Source organism: Psittacula echo, assembly GCF_963264785.1.
Source record: "Psittacula echo genome assembly, chromosome: 1".
NCBI classification, from domain to species: Eukaryota; Metazoa; Chordata; class Aves; order Psittaciformes; family Psittacidae; genus Psittacula; species Psittacula echo.
Genome location: NC_137735.1, coordinates 4,694,056 through 4,713,761, shown reverse-complemented (window position 1 = coordinate 4,713,761; position 19,706 = coordinate 4,694,056).

Here is a 19,706-nt window from a genome sequence, read left to right as displayed (position 1 = left end):
GCATATATATGCTAAAAGCTGAAAGAAAGCAGAAGGGTAGAGAGATAATGAATTCACTAAAGTGCGTATTTTTTCAAATCTAAAAAGTTTTGGTACTTTGAGAATGTAACCCTTACAACGATTAAACCAGCCAGCAGACCAGTATATTTTATGTGCAAGCCTGTCAGTCATCTATTTGTTGGTATCTGCTTTGTAATAGAACAAAAGGGGACTTGAAACAACTGTTTAATAGTATTTTATCTATGCTAGTTGTCATACAGCTGGATGGACAAAGTAAGGCGCTGAGAGTCTGCATTATTTTTTAAAGACTCTTGTGCTTGTGACACCAAGAACTTGGTCATTAATTTTTAACACTGTGCAGGAGTGAGCATCATAGTACAACTTTCATTCAAAGGGCCTAACAATGCGTGATGGATTTGGTGTTGAATATTGGTCATGGCTCTTCTTTTTATCTTTTAGATGTGATTGGTGATGGGATTAAATGAGGGGAAACAGAAACCCCAAACAAAACCCAAACCGCAAAAACCCACCTTCAGTTTGATTGCATAGGGTGCCAAACTAGAATTTCCTTGGTATTTTATGTCCATTCAGATTTTCAGTATGTATATGACTTGGTTATTTGTCCGTAATGAAACCCCCAGTCATATTTTGCCCTGTAATCATCAACTTTTATTGTATATACTATACCAGAAGTTTAGATTATAAATTCCTACTCACACATTTATTTTACATAGCTACACACACTAACAAAAAAAAGGGATTATGTCTTAAAAAGGTGTTTCCTCTGTACGATTTAAAAGCATTGGGTTCTGCCATTAAGCTTGCATATATTGGTGCAGTCATATTTGGGGCAAATTAACTGACTAAGCTTTATAATACATGTTCTACCACACATCAGTTTAGACATCTGGGTGGTTTTTTAATTGCCTTTAATTTAATAAACCATTACCTCACATCAATATTTATAAAGCTGATGTGATTTTGCAGGAAGCATAAAATAGTGTTGGCTTGGCATGCATTCAGATAACCTTTTCTGAAAAATAAAACTGCAAGTATTTATGTAATACCTATGTAAGGTATGTTAATGGAACAAATACTTTTCTGCATTGTGGGTTATTCAGAGTTATGTAGCTGTCTTCTGGCATGTTCTACAAGGTAATCTTTCTTACTCTGTGACTTTCCTTCCAATCTCTGTCTTTCTAAGTACTATTTATTTCAAAGCCCTAAGCATTCAACAGTAAAATCATTTGCTTTGGTAACCATGTTTTCCTTTAATGTCATCATCAGTTTATGTTTGTGACAGAGATGAGGACAGTATTTTCTGAAAGTTTTGAAGATATCTGGTAAAATCCTGGCCTAGAAAAGCCAGGGGAAAAGATCATTTTAACTTAAACCAGAAGTTAAATCTATTGACTAAGAACATCCACTGCCATAGCCATGATCTAGTCATAGCTCAAATAGACCGTGTAATTTTTGCAATTCCACACTATTTGTTTTCATGAATCCTGATTTAGGGTCCTTCGAACTATGCCAATTTGCCACAGAGGAGTGATTTAGGGTTGCTCAAGGACTCACCATCAGATATATTAGCAAAAGTGGTTTTAATATGATGTTGTACAAGTGCAACTAAACAAAGTTCAGTGGCAAGTTTCATTCTGTTACTTACTACATGGATGAAACATACAAAGGAAAATTGAGTTAGAATCAAGCTAGAATGATTTACACAGAGACCACAAAGATGGAAAAGGCTAAGGGAGACACTCCCGCTGAGACATGAGTTTCAAAGTGGACCCCCCTGCTTTCTAAACTCCTGATGGAGCTAGTTGTGGCTAGATCTAATCTTAGTCTCAGACTTAGACAATGGTTTATGTCTAAAGGAATTAGGTATACAGACTTAGTTAGCATTGATTTAGCATGTTATCAGAAATTTACCAAGTATCTGTTGTGAATAAGGGGTCTCTCGGCCTTCAGTAAGGAAGGATCTCTTAGTCTCAGGTAAGGAATCTCAAACCTTGGGAGGTGTCCCAGTTCAAGGGGAGACACATTGGTGTGCAGTGCAGTTGCAATTTTAACTCAAATTGGACTCATCCAAAGATCTGTTGTTAGTGGAGAGGCCTCTCTTCTTCAAGAAATAACCCTGTGGGGTGTACCAGCTCAAGAGGAGGTTACCACCATGCAGCCTCGCTATCTAGCATGGAGAGCTCAAAGAAGGCCCACTTAAGCTGTCCTATTTATGGGATAAAGTGGTTGGTTTATAATCAAACTGCTTGTGATGGGAAAGGTATGCATGAGACATCTTGTACGCACAACTTTCTTTGTTCCTAGATGAATGAGTCTTGGAAAAACCACCCACTATCCACGTGTTATTTGTATGATTGGTTTTCCAAGTTTATATGCAGGGATGTTCACTGGGATTTGTGGGTTTCCCGAGGGAGTTCTTGGACCAGCTATAGCTGTGCCAAAATACTGTTGCTTTGGTTAAGGGAGTTGAGTGCATCTGTCACAGTTGTGTATAGAATTAAAGCATATATTTAAAAAATATGTCCAGTCTTGATGTAAAGACTACAAGTGCCAGAATCACATCCCTTGATAAACTTACAGTTGTGTATTACTGTCAGTATTGAAATGCATGCTTTTTCTTGAATTTGGCAAGCTTCAGTTTTCACCCACTGAATCCTGGCATGCCTTTATCTAGTAGATTAAAGAGTAGTGTAGGAACAAACAAGAATTCCAGTGCATTAGTTTCCTGTCCCCTATTTCACAGGCATTGATTATTGCGCATTAGTAGTGGCAGGATATTTTGTAACAGATCTAGTTATGCTTCATCCATCAGATATTTCCTGAAAGGTTATGTGAGGTCCTAATCTAAAGGGGGCTTGTGCTATGAACATCTTTTAGCCTGTATGACATAGTTACAGGCAGAGATGCTCCAAGGTCACAGTTTCTTTTTTCACCAAGGAGTTTTTTCTTACTGTACTTTCACTAATCTTGGATGGTCCTGCCACTACAGCAGTCTTTCCCACTACAAAAGACTGTGTGTTTCTACCTTCTGTCTAAAGGTCCCTGTGGTGCCTTTAAAATCTTTCACTCTTTAAAATCCTTTCTTAAACTCTTCACATATCACTTCAGTCCCTCTGTCCTACTTGAAGTATTTTTGGATCTCTAATCCCATCTTTTCAGGCAGCTAAGAACAATTTTGTATCCCTGGCTTGTTTCAGCAGCAGTAGAAGGCCAGTTAAGATTTACTGACCAGCTATTTTGACAAGAGCAGTATTTGGCATGTACTAGCACAGGTGTAACCACGATACACCCAAAGTTTCACAAGTTCACAGGACCTGATGAAATGCATCTGCAGCTCCTGAGGGAGCTGGCAGATGAAGTGGCCAAGCCATTATCCATCATATTTGAGAAGTTATGGCATTCCAATGAAGTTCCTACTGACTGGAAAATGGGAAATATAACCTCAATTTTTAAAAAGGGAAAAAAAGAAAGACTTGGGAAGCTGCAGGCTGGTCATTCCCACCTCAGTGAGAATGATCATGGAGCATGATCATGGCGACTATGCTAAGGCATGTGGAAAATGAGGACATAATTGGTGACAGCCAACATGGCTTTACTAAGGGTGAATTTTGCCTGACACATTTGATGGTGTTCTGTGACAAAGTTACAACACAGGAAAGAGGGACTGATGTCATCTACTTGAGCTTCTGCAAAGCATTTGACACTGTCCTGCAAGGTGAAATTATCTCTAAGCTGGTTAGACATGGATTTGATGTATGGACCACTCAATGGATAAGGAATTAGCTGGATGGTAGCACTCAAAGAGGTTGCAGTAACTAGTGCAACATCTGGGTGGAGATGAGCGACGAGTGCTTGTTCATCAAGAGTCCATTTTGGGACCAGCACTGTTTAGCATCTTTTGTTGGTGTCATGGGCAGTGGGATTGAGTGCACCTTTGATAAGTTTGCCAGTGACACCAAGCTGTGTAGTGTGGTTGACACCCTGGAGAGAAAGGATTGCCATTAAAAGCTACAGGTGACTGACCAGAATTCATTAATGTGCATTCAAAACTCTCAATTCATCATGGTCGGGCAGAAATGGGAATTTTCTGTCCTGTTGTATGCCACTTAGTTGGGTCAGTATATCTGAGATTCTTCCAGAACAACAGCCATTCTAATTTTCTTGCAAAACTTGTCCCAGGTTTATAGCTACAGTAACTTGGAGTTGTAAATCCTACAGCCCTCTAAAAAAATATACTCCATGCTTTGCTTTGGAAGATATAGTACAAGAGGCTGGGAGAACTGGATTTGTTTTGCCTTAAGAATGTAAGAATAACAAGAGACCATACCATTGTCTTGAGCTAACTGATAGGAGAATAGGGCGATGTCAGAGCCAGACTCTTCCTGAATGAGCATAACGAAAAGACAAGGAACAGCAGACACAAATAGAAACCTAAGAAATTTCAATTAAATATGAGGACTTTTTTTCTCCATGCCAGGTCTTGCTTTCAAGGTGGTCGGAGCAGATCTCACTGGTGTTGCACTGGAATGGGTTGCCCAGGGAAGTTGTGAATTCTCCACCCCTGGTGGTGTTCAAGGCCAGGTTGGATGAGGCCTTGGGTGACATGGTTTAGTGGGAGGTGTCCCTGCTCATGGCAGGGGGGTTGGAACTGAATGATCTTAAGGTCCTTTCCAACCCTAACTATTCTATGATTCTATGACACAGTCAAACATCCCTTGTAAACTGAATTATTCTGAGATTCCATGATAATCATTTTCTGAATTTGTTTTCTCATGTCATTATTTCTTTGCCTGGTCTTTCTGTGTTCAAAAGTAGCTGTAACATTTAAAAAAACTGAAGACACTTCTGTGACTGCTGGTATTTTGAAAAATGCTCAGTGGGCAGCACAAGGTACTGCTATTTTGTTTATCTCCAGATGGGCTCCCCATAGGTACCAGTTCCCATTGCTTACCTCACCTCTAGCAGAGCATCATGTAGGGTAGAGTATACTTAGTTCAGGCTGAAGTTTTCAAGGCCAGGTTGGATGGGGCTTTAAGCAAACTGGTCTAGTGGAAGGTGTCCCTTCCTGTGACAGGGAGTTGGAACTGTATGAGCTTTAAGGTTCCTTCCAACCCAAAACATGACTCTATGATTCCCCTGCAATTTGCACCATTTAGTAAAGCGTATTAAAAAGTCACATAAAACAGATAAAACCTTGATAATAGCATGGTCTGGGAATGATCCTTTGTTGTATTATTAGTCAAGTGTGACATGATAGATTTCATTGTGACTCCATGCTTTTTCTTTTTTCCTACTGATATAATTTTAGCACAGTCCATTCAATTTCAGTTTCGTACACATTTGATGCAATGACTTTCTTTGCATACAGTATTCAGAGGTATTAACTGTTTCTGAGTTGATACAAATCTCAGAGCTCATATACAAATTTTGCTAATAATTTAAGAGAAACCCATATAAATTGAGTATAGAATCGTAGCATAATTTATATACTTGCCAGGAGAACACTTCCGTCTCTCAGACATCAGTCTATTTTCAAAATGTATATATAAAAGTGAGGGCTAAGCGGGGCTATTTCTATTTATGAATCTCTCTTTTCTAATTAACATGGGTCTACATTGGAATTTCAATATATAAAATAAAATATGTTTCCAACAGATTTCATATGTTCTGTGAGACTAGAGGAGTATATGTTTAATGGACAGAAAACACAATAAATAGGAAGAATAAATAACACAATCTGCTTTGCCGTACTGTGGTATAAGGTATTCAAAACTTAACAGAAATATTCTGGACTGAATAAGCTTTCAGCAGTGCAATGTGCATAGAATTCATAACCAAGAAGCATTGAAAAGCTGCATAGAAACAAAGTAAAATATCTGTGATTTATAAAGATATATTAGATTCTGAAATAGCTAAAAATGCAACCTAACATACATAGATGAGCACACACCCCACCCTTTCTGTATATATGTATGTATATACCGTACATATGTAGTGAAGTCCAACTGAATGTGACAAGACTGATTACCTTTCTTACCCTAACCACTGTAGAATAGACTAATGGAATCGTAGCTCTGCTCTAGAATTCTGAGAGATTTTCCTTAAAAATAAAAAGGCGTTACACTTGAAGTTTTGAGTACACTTTCCAGGCTTTAGTACATTTTAAAAGGGTCAATTATTTTTTTCCACAATAAGATCCTGGTGTCGTCAGAAAAAGGAAAACAGATGATGGGCCACATATTATTGTACAGTGAAAAAAGTAAAATGTGGATTTCTCTTACAAAATATGTTCTTTGTGTTTCATGTAATGTAGAATCATAGAACTTAAAACACTTTAAAGCACTTACAGTGTTCTCTCTCCTAATGGCAAATATAATACTAGTTGCAATTATTTATTTCCTCTGACTTTTTCGCTAGTATTCAGTCACATCATTTTGACACATTGGGGTAGGATAATTACAAAATTAAACTTTTTTTACAAACAGCAATCTTAAATGAATTTAACCAAAGCAAGAGTGGTCTGTTTAATACTGCAATGACTGAGACTGTCAAGGAAGTATCTTGCCTTAAGTGAAGACCCAAATATAACAAGTAGGTATGTTTTAGCAGGAAAGAAAGTAGGCAATTAGTTTCAATGGTTCTAAATTATTATACAGCCATGAGGGGCGTGGGACAAATACATAGGGATTTGTTCTATTTAACTGTAAGTTTATTAGGTCTACCATATCTACCTATCATCTATCATCTTCCTACCTGTTTGCAAACCAGTGATCATATTCCTCTCCCAGATGGAAGTGTATATGTGATGCATCAACAAATACCACAGCAGGATCAAATACTTTTTGGTCAAACACACCTCAGCAATGCAATCCCTCAAATCTTTACAAGCATGTTATAGTGATATGCATTCAACTACTATATGTGGGCTGTTTATGAGAAGACGGGTTAATTTAAGTCACTACAATAATTTATCTTCAGCTGTGCATAGTTTGCAAGTCCTACTTTTTATCTTCAATTCTCAGTCTGTTGAATTTGCACTTCCCGTGCTTTTGCACATGAAATAAAATACAAAAGACAAATATCATAATGACTGTATTACAGTGGCTAAGCACATAGCTCTGATGTCACCAAACACCTCCATATGCCTCCATCCTATAAATTACATTTTATGTGAGTTGAGGCAGAAATTACCTATTGTTTGATCGTGTCTAGTTATATTAAGGCTATACTGCTATGAAAATGAGTATCAGCTTACTGATAGATTTATTTATATTTAGTTCAAAGACTTAATTTTTTAAAACTCCTGGAATAATTAATCCTGCTGGCCCATCATCCTGGGATGCTGAAGAGCTGAATTATTTGATCTGGTATCACTTGTATCAATGTTGAATGGTAACTTTCTCTGTTCTTCTCCTGGGCTTCAGAATGGGCACACAGTTTTTATCATAAGCTGCCTTATAAATAAGGAATCTCAGTTATCAAAATCTCTCAAGCATGTCACACCATCTGCCTCATGTTATTGAAATGTCCCATACTATGGTACATTCAAAGAACATCAGCACCCATTCAAGACTTCAAAGTGTTGCACAGCTTTCTTGTAGGTCATTCTTAAAGGTATCCAGAATATATTGTCTTATCACTGCTTCATTTTTCCAAAGGACATTTTTATCATTCTCATGGGTTTGGCACAGCCATTGAAGAGGAAAATCCCCAAAGAGGTTCATAACAGCCTTCTTTTATCATTCAGGCATCATGCAGCTACAGCTTTCCTTTTTTCACAGAATCTTGTATCCTGTGATCATGGCTCAAAGAACAGCCTGGGCATCACTGATTGCCTTGTTGGAGCACAGAAGTAAACACCTGTGACTCACAGAACAATTATATTTGCTGGGTTTGTTCAGCAGCATCATCATACCACAAATTCCTGAAATGCCTGGCAATTTTAGGCAATTTTGACTAATGCCTTGGAAATTGCAGAAGCCTGAGTTATTTCATTCCTTTAACTCATAGACCCTTTGTATTCTCAGAAGGCTATTCAAAATCTCACCAACTCTTGTTTTACTTCCTGCTCTAAGGCAAACTTTAAACACCAATCCCAAATGTAATGATAATTCAGTGGTGGAGCAAGGAACCAACCTCTATACATTCTGTGAATACCAAGAGTCTGGTTGGCCTTTGGTGTACCTTGCTTTAACATCATTTTGTTTGAAAATGCTTTTTCCTGGCCAGTTGCTGCAACCCGGGAACAATTTGCATGTTAAGACCTTAACTCACACATCACCTGGAAAGAGAGAGAAGAATACAAGACTCTATCTACGTGAACAGCTATAGAGCAAGACCTGTCTCTTCACCAAGAGCAGTTAGCAGTCAAGTGCAAACTGGCCATTATAGAGTTAAAGTAGGAAAGTTGCACAGAACCTAAAGGCAGCATAAAGCTGCCAAAAATGGCTTGCCCAAAATGACTGAGACATGAGGCAGAAACTGTTCAGCAAATTGGAAATTGTGAGTCATTAATGAGGCATATTGTTCAATTTACAAATTAAATTAATTGTGTTAAAAGTTCACGGTAGTGAGTCAAGTAATTTTTCAGAGTACGCATCATATTTAGACCTATTAAGGAATTTCTGTGGATGGAAAGTGAGCTGTTATTTGATGATTATGTCTCTTTCCTAAGAACCCTAAATTAAATTTTTAAAATGTCAGGCAAATTACACTTGTGTGCATTTCTGAGGCACAAAACCTTTTAAGGGTGTTATTTCTTCATCTGGTAAGACCCTGATATGCCTGAATATACACAGCACAGTACAGCATCTGGCCTTTCAAGCATTAAAAGCTCCTGAAACTTCTCAGAGAATAAAGTCATTATGAGGTATATTTTAAAATTAATCCAATAAATTAAGCAAGAGCTTATTCAATTCGATTTACATTTACGTTTTTTCCTGTTTCACAGCTATGAGAGAGGGAAAAAGATGGCATTGCTTTTGTTCCCTGTTCATTAACTACTGCACTGGAAGTGTCTTTATTTCTTTCCAGGCATTAATTTGTTGATTTGTTCTTTTTGGTTTAATTTTGAACAGCTATTCATTTTTTTTTCAGGCCAGTAGAAAGTGAATAAACTCTTTGAACGTTTTAGTGCTTTAGTTTTGTATTTCCATTTTCTGCATGCAAAAAATATAGTACATATTAACAGATCTTACAGGAGAGAATTGCATATTAGTGCGTTCTTATTTTGTATTAGATTTCACTCTGTAGTCCTGGTTGTATCAGCTCCTGTTAGGTGATGTGATGGTTTCCATTTAGAAGACAGATTTTCATCTGGAAGCTGAAGAAGGCTTTCTCTCAAAGTTCATCATCTAATTTCTCCTTACACAGTGAAATTAGCTGCCAGAGGAGTTTGTGAAATTGCTTTCACTGGAAGTACTCAGAGCAAAACTCAACATTAAAATGTGGAGGTTTGCAGATAATTAAATCAGTTATAAGATGAAGAGGCAGACACCTAGAGAGATGCAGAAAATTTCTCACCAAGGAACAGCACATAGTTCACCTCAGCTGGTGTTTCTTTGTAATCCCTGAGTCACAGTCTCTGTGGTAATACTCTGATTTGAAACCTGATTCGATTCTATTCTATTCTAACTCAGCTCCCAGAGTGCTGATGGTTCGTCACTCTTCCCTGATCCTCTAAGTAGGAAACAAGAGTGTAGGTTTTTAGAAGTGAATTAAGTTTCCATGACAAAAAAAAAAGAGATACTGCAAGCATCCTAGCGTGTGGAGTCTCATGAGGTGACTGCCAGAGGAGAAGGTGTGGAACAAGTGGGAACTTTAGGACGAATTTAAAACACTGTCAGGATGAACTGCTTTTGAAACCCATTAAAACCTTTTTCAAATGTAGACATTTCCATGAAGTTAGGCAGGTGGCCTACAAGGATGCTGGAGATGGACTCTTAATCAGGAACTGTAGCAACAAGGTGATTGTAATTAAACAAGGGAGATTTAGTTAGATATAAAAAAGAAGTTCTTTACCGTGAGGGTGCTGAGGTGCTGGCACAGGGTGCCCAGAGAAGCTGTGGCTGTCCCATCCCTGGCAGTGTTCAAGGCCAGGTTGGATGGGGCTTGGAGCAACCTGCTGTAGTGGAAGATGTCCCTGCCCATGGCAGGGGGTTGGAACTGGATGATCTTAAGGTTCTTCCCAACACTAACGACTCTGTGTTTCTATGATTCTAAGTCTCCTGAGCCTCCAGAAAACCCTCTGTCAATGATACCCATCACTGATGGGGTTGTGGGCACTAATGTTTAGCAAAAGCTAAATTTTGGTTTTCAAGGAACACTGTACTTTAATGCCTCTCAGTGATTTTTTTGTTAAATAAGAGACTCTTTGATTGTCCTGTGACTATGAGCAGCATTGGCCCACAAGCCATGAGATGATAACATCCGATTCTTCACTACAAAACTGACATTTCTCTCCATGTGCCAAGTGGCTGTTATTCCACAGCAAAGATTTCTATTTTACAGGAGTGACTCATAGAAAACAGTTGGGTGGAAGACTATAAATATGCATTCTGAAAATGCCAGAATATGTCTGTCTCACCAGCCTGTTTCAAAATTAAAGTGTACTTATATTGAAGAACAGAGTCCAGGACAGCGGATAATGAAACCTCCCCTCCTGTTTACTGGGAAACAGAGCTGAGCAGTCACTATTATTATGCCATTCTGACATGGAAATTTAAAACTAAGGTGCTTCATCTTAACCACATCTTAGGAATCTTTCATGTCAATAATCACACCAGCATGTGCTAAAATAGTGCATGGTACTAGCTGCCACGGCATGAATAGGGTGCGAGGGTGCTATTTTTGATTCAGTCTGGCAAGTGAAAAAGACAGATACTGAATTAATAATCAGGTCCAAGATTAAGCACAACTCTTTCTTAGCTTCACGTTGGATGGTGTATTCATGTCGTATAAATTCCCCCTGTCTACATCTGAGGAGGTATGGACTTTTTATTTTCACCCATGCTGTTGTGAGCAACTTAAGGGAAGACAAAACATTTATTTTTCCCATTTTACTTCAAGAAGCGATTGATTTATTCCAAAAGTAACAGCTATAGGGTGATTTTAACTATAACTACTTCAAAAATTGAAAGAATTCAAATGTGTGCGTATTGTGTGTATAGCTGGGTGTGTATATTCTGGCTGGTTTCACAATGCATCTGTGGATATATTTTTATAAGTATTTTTACAGATGATAATTCCACAGAAATTAGTAGTATTTAGTGCTGATTAGTAGCAAATGCAATACCATATGAAAAGAGCATGCAGATTGCTGCCAAATACCTTATCTCTCTTCTACAGGATAATAAAGATTTCTATAGATCAGGGCATGATGGTTGGCGATCCCAAGTTTAGTTGGTGTTATTTGGATAGAAGGAAAACAGAAGGGTCTGGGTATGTGGCAACTCACTGGAGTTCCCTGCTCTGCTTATAGGGTCCTGGATGACCTTGTCATGTCATTAAGCATCTCTGTTCTCATCTGTATGATGTAGTGCGAGCAGCCTCGAGGGCAGCTGTGCAGTAACACTGCTCATACAGTTACCTTCTGTCTTACTAATATTACCTGGAGGGAATACAGATACTACACAGGGTAATGACGGTATTTTACCTGTTGCTCTACACATACTCTCAATATCTTGTTTTTCCCAGGATGAGGATGAAATATTCAGAAATCAGGATTTGGGAGCCTATCATTCTATACAAAGAAAAGTGTCACTACTCCAGTGATCAGTAGTTTAAATGAAAGTGTTTAGTGGCATCTGAAATGCCCTAAAGGACCCTATCTGATTGCCAGCTACCACTCTGGAAAGACAGCGGAATCATGTCAGCTCACACCAGTCAGCTTCAAGTGGGTAATCTCTGATTCCTAATCAGTGTCCCTAACAGATATTAAGTAGACAATGGAATTTAACCTGAAGATTTCTCTTTTATCTTTAGTGATTTAAACCAGTTTCTGAGAAAAGTCCTTTAAAATGCCAGTGTCATATTTGTCAGCTCCACTTAGATGGAATTAGGGTAACTTGATTGGAATTAAATGTCTGTTTGGGCAACTGAGTTGCATGACAGCTTCAAAAAATTTAGTAGTGGGATTCAGCTTGCTGTTTTAAATGTCTGAATACAGGAATCTGCATGTGGGCGCAATCTGTGGGTTGGGTGATTACTACATAGAGTGTATCCTGGTAGTACACCCAGAGGGGGTTAGAGAGCTATTCATCTTACCCTAAAGTAGATTCTTACATTCATTCAGTCAGATGGAATTTCTCTCTACATGTCAGTGAGTAAATCAATCAGGGGCTTGATAACATTGCTGAAACACTAACTTCCACTGTCATCTCTTTCTACCTGACTGCATTAAGTAGACTTCTCACTGGGTTAAACATGTTAAGATTTTGTGTAGATGCATCTCTACTTTGCATTAATTAGATCTTTCCCTACCTGACACTGTAGGCTGTGTCACAATAGTAGTCTATTCTTTACTCTGCCTTATATTGCTCTTAAATCTGTGTTTAGAAGTTTGCCTGCAGTTCAGTGCTGTTATTCTATAGAATCAGCTAGGTTGGAAAAGACCTTTAAGATCATCAAGTTCAACCTTTACCCCAGGACTGCCAAGTCCATCACTAAACCATACTTTGGACAAAAAATGTGAAGTGCTACCTGCGGAGAGGTGAAAATGTAGGAAACTTTAGGAAAGAAACTTTGGAATATAACAATATATAACTCCATTCCTAAAGGAGCAGCTGAGGATGGAAAACAGAGCACTTGTAGGTCAAGGAGCTGAAAGTGGATTATAAGAAAGTCAAAGACCAAAGGGAAAAAATTGCATTTCTGGCAGTACCTCTTGCCAACTGTCCTTATAATAAAGAATTTGAGAAGATTCAGATTCAAGCTGTATTCCACTGAAGATAATGCCAAAGGCAATGAAGATGTGAAATTTCTATGATTTTCATTCTGAGAACTCTCTTTACAGTCTTTCAAGCACAAGGGAGAGAGTGAGACAGCTGGAGAGACCAACTTGAAGACACGAGTTACTACCCACTCTGGAAGTCGCATGGAGGGCACTTAAAAAAGAAATGATTTCTCATGTGGCCATAAAACAGGATTTATTTTAAGAATGTTTTAAATTTAGAGGCATAGATAACCATGGTTCTATTGTTGTAGCTTCAGCCTTTGGGTTAACACAAACAGATAAGTTACTTCTCTGGGTAACCTGTCCAAAGTTTAAATCTCTTTGCAGTGGGTTGATCCTGGCTGGATGCCCTGTGCCCCTCAAAGCTGTTCTGTCACTGCCCTCCTCAGTTGGGCAGGGGAGAGAAAATATCATGAAAGGCTCATGGGTCTAGATAAGGACAGGGAGAGGTCACTCACCAGTTACCATCATGGGCAAAACAGACCCCACTTGGGGAAATTAATTTATTACCAATCAGAAGTCAAAGTAATGAGAAATAAACCCAAATCTTAACACACCTCCCCTTCACCCCTCCTTTCTTCCCAGGCTCAACTTCACTCCCCAGTTCTCCACCTCCTCCGTTCCAGCAGTGCAGGGGGATGGAGAATGGGGATTGTGGTCAGTTCATCCCATGTTGTCTCTGCTGCTCTTTCCTCCTTAGGGGAGGACTCCTCACACCCTGTAGCCCCACTGTCACCAAACCCTTGCCGTGCAAAGCCAATACACCCAGTCCTGCCCACATGCTCAACACAAACACGCTGGTAGGCTCAGCTGCAAAATATATTACTGTTTTGAGAATAAGTATTTTGGTATCCACTCAAGTCCTTCTTCCTCCATTGTACATACACCTGACTTTCAGTCTTGTATCCTACCTCCCAGTCCCCCACTGTCCCTTCAGATTCTCACGATAAAAACTTAACTTAAAACACATTTATCGAGTACTGCAAAAACTAGCTACCATCCAGATTAATTTGCCTTTTCAATTTGATCAGTGTTTTGCTTGAGGTAACTGGTTTCATAGAGTTTCTTTTTGAGATGCTGTTCAAAGCAGCGTATCACAGAACGGAATGAGATGTAATCCACAGCATTTTATCTTTGCATGTGATAAGGTACATTTCAGACTACTGCATCATATCACTGCGTGGGGTATGTTTTATAGCATTTTATCGTACTGTTCAACATATGTATTATAAGGCCATTTATGTAGCCATTTCATCCAGTACAAAGCATAGCCTTTTAGCAGCAGGTAAACTCTTCAGAGGAAGTATTTCAGAGTGTAAGCTTAAACACATGTGAAAGTACAGATATCATTGGGTTTTCATTTATGCATGGCATATGCAGGCAGCTTTTGTGATGGCTGTAGAGAGCTCATTAAAGAAATTTGATGGGGATTATGGAGGGTTCACCTTGTTCTGTAACATCCATTTCCCCAGCCCTGTAAGTTACCCTACTGGTGATAGAGTGGGATTCATCTGCTGGGTCGGGTCCTATGTTGCAATCTTCCTGGACCACAGAAGCCATTTGCTTCATCTCCACACAGCAGTATTAGGTCACCATTGTTTAGGCAGACCCCCCCAAATACTTTGTTTGGCTTTCTGCTACTTTTTCCTGTAGTCTCGCCATTTGTAGCAGATCCCAGAGGGTGACTTGTACATGGAGCACCACCCCGAGGCCTTTCAGATTGTTTTGTCTTTATGGTGGGTCTGGCTTCATATTCAGGAGGATTTGAGGGAGACAGTGAATCATCTTTGCCTGGTTTCTTATTGTCAGAGTTACCCCATATGTTTCCATCCCATTCTTCAGAGAATACATTTAATTTTCTGTTCTGTACAATGTCAGAGGGATTTGATGTCCACATAAGTATCACCTTAACCTTTTCTTCCAATTAATGTTTCTTTTCCTTTTCTTCCAATAGCTGTTTCTGCAGCTGCTCGATTTTCAAAGCCATTTTTAATTCAGATGCCTTTCTGCTTTCTATTCCTTCCTTTAGGTCCTGTTCCTTCTTATTGACATTTTTCCTATACTGACATGGAGTTCAAGGTAAGTGCCTAATATTTTGCAAACAATTGCTTTTCCATCCTTTGTATGCCTCCTGGCTACCTTTAGCTCTTCTTCCACAGTTTTCCAGGCATGCCAATTATTATGAGCCCATTCTTCTGAGAATTGGGCACTTCTGAGAATCTGAGAATCAAACTTATTCCACGCTTTCTTAAGTAATCAGTCATACTAATTGCCATCCTGCCGACTATGTGAATTTGCTGCGAATGTGTGGTTTAGGTCTCTCAAAGAATGACCATCAGAGGTATTAGCAAAAGTGGTTTTAATGTGATGTTGTACCAGTGCAGCTTAACAAAATCCAACGGCAAGATTTACTCTGTTACTTATTACATAGATGAATCATACAAAGGAAAATCAAGTTAGAATCAAGCTAGAATGATTTACACAGAGACCACAAAGATGCAAAAGGGTAAGGGAAGCACTTCCACTCAACCATGAGGTTCAGAGTTAACCCCCCTGCTTCCTAAACTCCTGATGGGGCTTAGGTTTGTCTAGGTACAGTCTTAGTCTCAGACAATGGTTTATGTCTAAAGGAATTAGGTATACAGACTTAGTTAGCATTGTTTTAGCATGTTATCAGAAATTTACCAAGTATCTGTTGTGAATAAGGGGTCTCTCGGCCTTCAGTAAGGAAGGATCTCTTAGTCTCAGGTAAGGAATCTCAAACCTTGGGAGGTGTCCCAGTTCAAGGGGAGAGACATTGGTGTGCAGTGCAGTTGCAATTTTAACTCAAATTGGACTCATCCAAAGATCTGTTGTTAGTGGAGAGGCCTCTCTTCCTCAAGAAATAACCCTGTGGGGTGTCCCAGCTCAAGAGGAGATTACCACCATGCAGCCTCGCTATCTAGCATGGAGAGCTCAAAGAAGGCCCACTTAAGCTGTCCTATTTATGGGATAAAGTGGTTGGTTTATAGTCAGACTGCTTGTGATGGGAAAGGTATGCATGAGACATCTTGTACGCACAACTTTCTTTGTTCCTAGATGAATGAGTCTTGGAAAAACCACCCACTATCCACGTGTTATTTGTATGATTGGTGTTCCAAGCTCATATGCAGGGATGTTCATTGGGTCATTCATCCTCTTTGTGGGTTTCCCAAGGGAGTTCTTAGTCTGGCTCCAGCTCAGACCTTTACATCCTTTGGAACCTGTGCCAAAATACTGCTTCTTTGGTTAAGGGGATCGAGTGCATCTGTCACAATACAGAAGAGCAGAGATGAGGAAGGAATCTGAGAACGCTGCTAACCCCTCTGCTTCTGACACTATGTAATTCACACATTTGTCTACAGGAAGTACAATAGGAAGTGCAGCAGTTCTTTGCAGCGTGTATTGCATTAGAGAGGACATATGTCTTGGCTGTTTTTCCAACATAGATGAGCTCCATCCTGGGAGCATCTTTTAAGGGACCTGGTTACTGACAGCCCAGGTAACATTTAGTCATCACTGTAGATTCCTAAACAAATAAACAAATAAAGTGGGTTTTTTGGTCCCACTGATAAGGCATTTGTTCTGCCACCATCAGAAAGGCCTACAAAGCTGCAGTTCCACAGAGTTTAAAAAAAAGTCATAAAAGTAATTATGAAATAGTTCATGCAATACTGAGGAATTTTCTCCTTAAATTGTGATGGAATATTACATAAAGATTAAAGTAAGTATTCAAATCATAAGTTTAATAAAATATAAGATTAAAATCACAAAAATGGCCCCCGTGAAATTATCTTGAAATATATCATGAACTATTTCCTTATATTGCATAGAATATTAATGGAATTTTATTACGCAAGCATTGTAATTTTAATGAAGTTTCATAGAAATATTATCAAAATGTCAAACAAAGCATAAAGAAGTAATCATAGGCATAAAAATAAAACCTAACATGAAAGCCTCTTTTCCATACATAAAAAATGTCCTTTAAGAGTACACTTCTTAAACTGATATATAAATAGTATATTTGGATTTTCAAAGAGCTTTTGAAAACACTTCTCTTCAAAGGAAACTAAGTTGTCATGGGATAAAAAGAAAAGTCATCCCATGGATTAACTATTGATTAATGAATAGGGAAAAAAGGTAGGAAATAATTACAGTTTTCACAATGAAGGGAAGTTGCTAACATAATCCCAAGGGATCTATGCTAAAACCTGTGCCTTTCTATGTGTTCCCAGGTAATCTAGAAGAGGATATGGATAGTGAGCTGACAAATGTTACTGGTGATTCTAACTTACCCAAAGGAGGAAAAGTAAAGAATGGCAGAATGAGATCACAGCTTTGAGTGACTGGAAAATAAAACGTTGAATTAGATGATGATAAATGAATACTCCTTGCATCAAAACCCATGAAGTAGAACTGGAAAATGTACAGAAAAGAGCGAAGCAAAGGGCCACATACATGCAGGCATACAGCAGTGTCTGTGTAAGGGATCAGCATGACTAGGATTTTAAACTTTTAAATGGAGCAATGGAAAGTGCTGTGGAAAGAAATCCTAAAAATGTTGGTCCATCAACTAAATTATGTATATCAAATAAGGATTTATACTCATCTGAAAATAAGGATTCCTTTGCAAATCAATAACTAGGACTTTCCCTGCTTCTCTGCATCAGGAACCCTCATCATTGATTTTGCTCATTTTTGCACTTGTTAAATTGCATGAGGGAAAGTTCTACATCATTTACGTGGTCAAATTTGTTGTCTTATTTTTAACCTGGTTAAAAAAAAGGTTGTACATATTACAACAAAAACTATAGGTCCAACATCTGTTTTTTATGGAGGGAGTTTGCAGAGCTGTAACTTCTGCAATGTTTCTCCTATACCATGTAAACACGATGCTATAAAAAATAGATCACCTCATGAAAAATATCTGCACACCACTGTTCAGAATTCTTCCAACCTGGACAAGGCAAGAGAAAGGGTAATTGCTCAACTCATGCAAACCGAGGCTCAAGGCTACAATTATTTAAACAGTGATGCCTGCTAGCCATGCCTTCACCTGCTGAACAGAGCTGCTTTCCGTCCTTGCATCAAGTAAACCTGCAAAGGACTGAATATATGAAATACAAAAATGTTTCTTTTTCATTCTAAGTAGAGCTGTAATTACATAACTGACGTAAGAATGAGTTTGCCTGGAAATGCTGCATACACAGTAGAACTTTACTCATTATTAGAAACAAACCTGAAAGCAATGTCCAATCTTTCAGATTACTCTCCTATGAATTGGGGGTTTTTTGGTAGTTTTTTCTGTGTGGTGAAACTAACCATCCTTTAATTATCTTTGTGGAATTTCACTGGACTCACTCCAGTATGCTTATGTCTCTCTTGTACTGGAAGCCCAGCACAGGACAAAGCAATCCAGGTGTATCTCACTAGTGCTTTAGTAGAGGGCAAGGATCACCTCCTATTACCTCCTGGCAAAGCTCATTATAAAGTGAAGTTATCAATTCTAAAAAAGGTTTTGTATTATTTATCAGGATTCTTATGAATACAGAATTGATAAATGGTTCTGGATTGTTATCTAGATGTACATCAGCAACACAAAGGACTGTTGTCTTTAAAAGAAAGCTTGACAAATGTCTACCCTACCACGAAACAGGTGGGAAGCTAGATATAAGTGTAAATGTAAGGTGTTTTCTTAATGTATTTCTTCATTTATTACTTCCCCTTCCCGCATTCTCTTCCTAATGTTTTTAGAAAGTGTATATTTTCAGGAAGTTAAAAACACAATTATCCTTCTTTGGCATTAAGGAAGATAAATAGCACAGTATGAGATGATGGGAATAGTACGAAATGAAAGACTAGAAAAAGAGTCAATATGATAATATATTTGATTTAAATACCTGAATTGAAATGAGTGCTGACATAGAAAAACAAAAGGCTGAAAAATTCATACAGTTCATATGCTATCATCTGTACTTTGTGTTCTGGTACCACTTAGGATTCTCATTGTGCAAGGTGCAGCCCAGATCTAAGACATAAGGGCATTCTGTGCTCCCAAATAACACAGATCATGTTCATTTGCAATTCGTTTGAAGGCTTCACTTCTTTCCAGAGGTAGTTAATATCTGTATTTATTAAGAGATTTCTTGTAATACTTGTGAAATATCTAAATTCTTAATGTACGCAGAATAACTTTGATGATAAAGTCCATAAATTCTCTTTATTGTGATGTCTTTTATAATTACAGTCAGCAACTTAAAGGCTATTTTGAGACAAAGGGCATCCAAATCTTCATAAAATTTAAAGCTAAAGAAGGTGAAGGTACTATCATAAGCATCTAGATGGCCCTTTCTGTGTTGGCCAAATCATTTCTCTCAGTGACAGAATCCTGTACTGATTGCGAAGACTTTAGGTTAAATAAGAACATGTGTAGAAAAATACTACACCATAAAAACTATCTCAAAGGTCTGGACTCCAACTTAAGCTGTCAAAAAGGCATCTGGTATAAGCTACACAAATACAGACTCCCTCTTACAGTCGGTGAAGTTCAACCATATGAAAATAGCTGTCTAGGCTGGAAGGAACAAATCAATGCAGAAGTATCTATTTTTCTAGATAACTACATTTTTTAAATCTAAAATTATGTGAATTGCATCCATCCAGATATGAATTTTTAGGAGTTTGTGCTCTGCACCCATGGCAAGGTACTTGA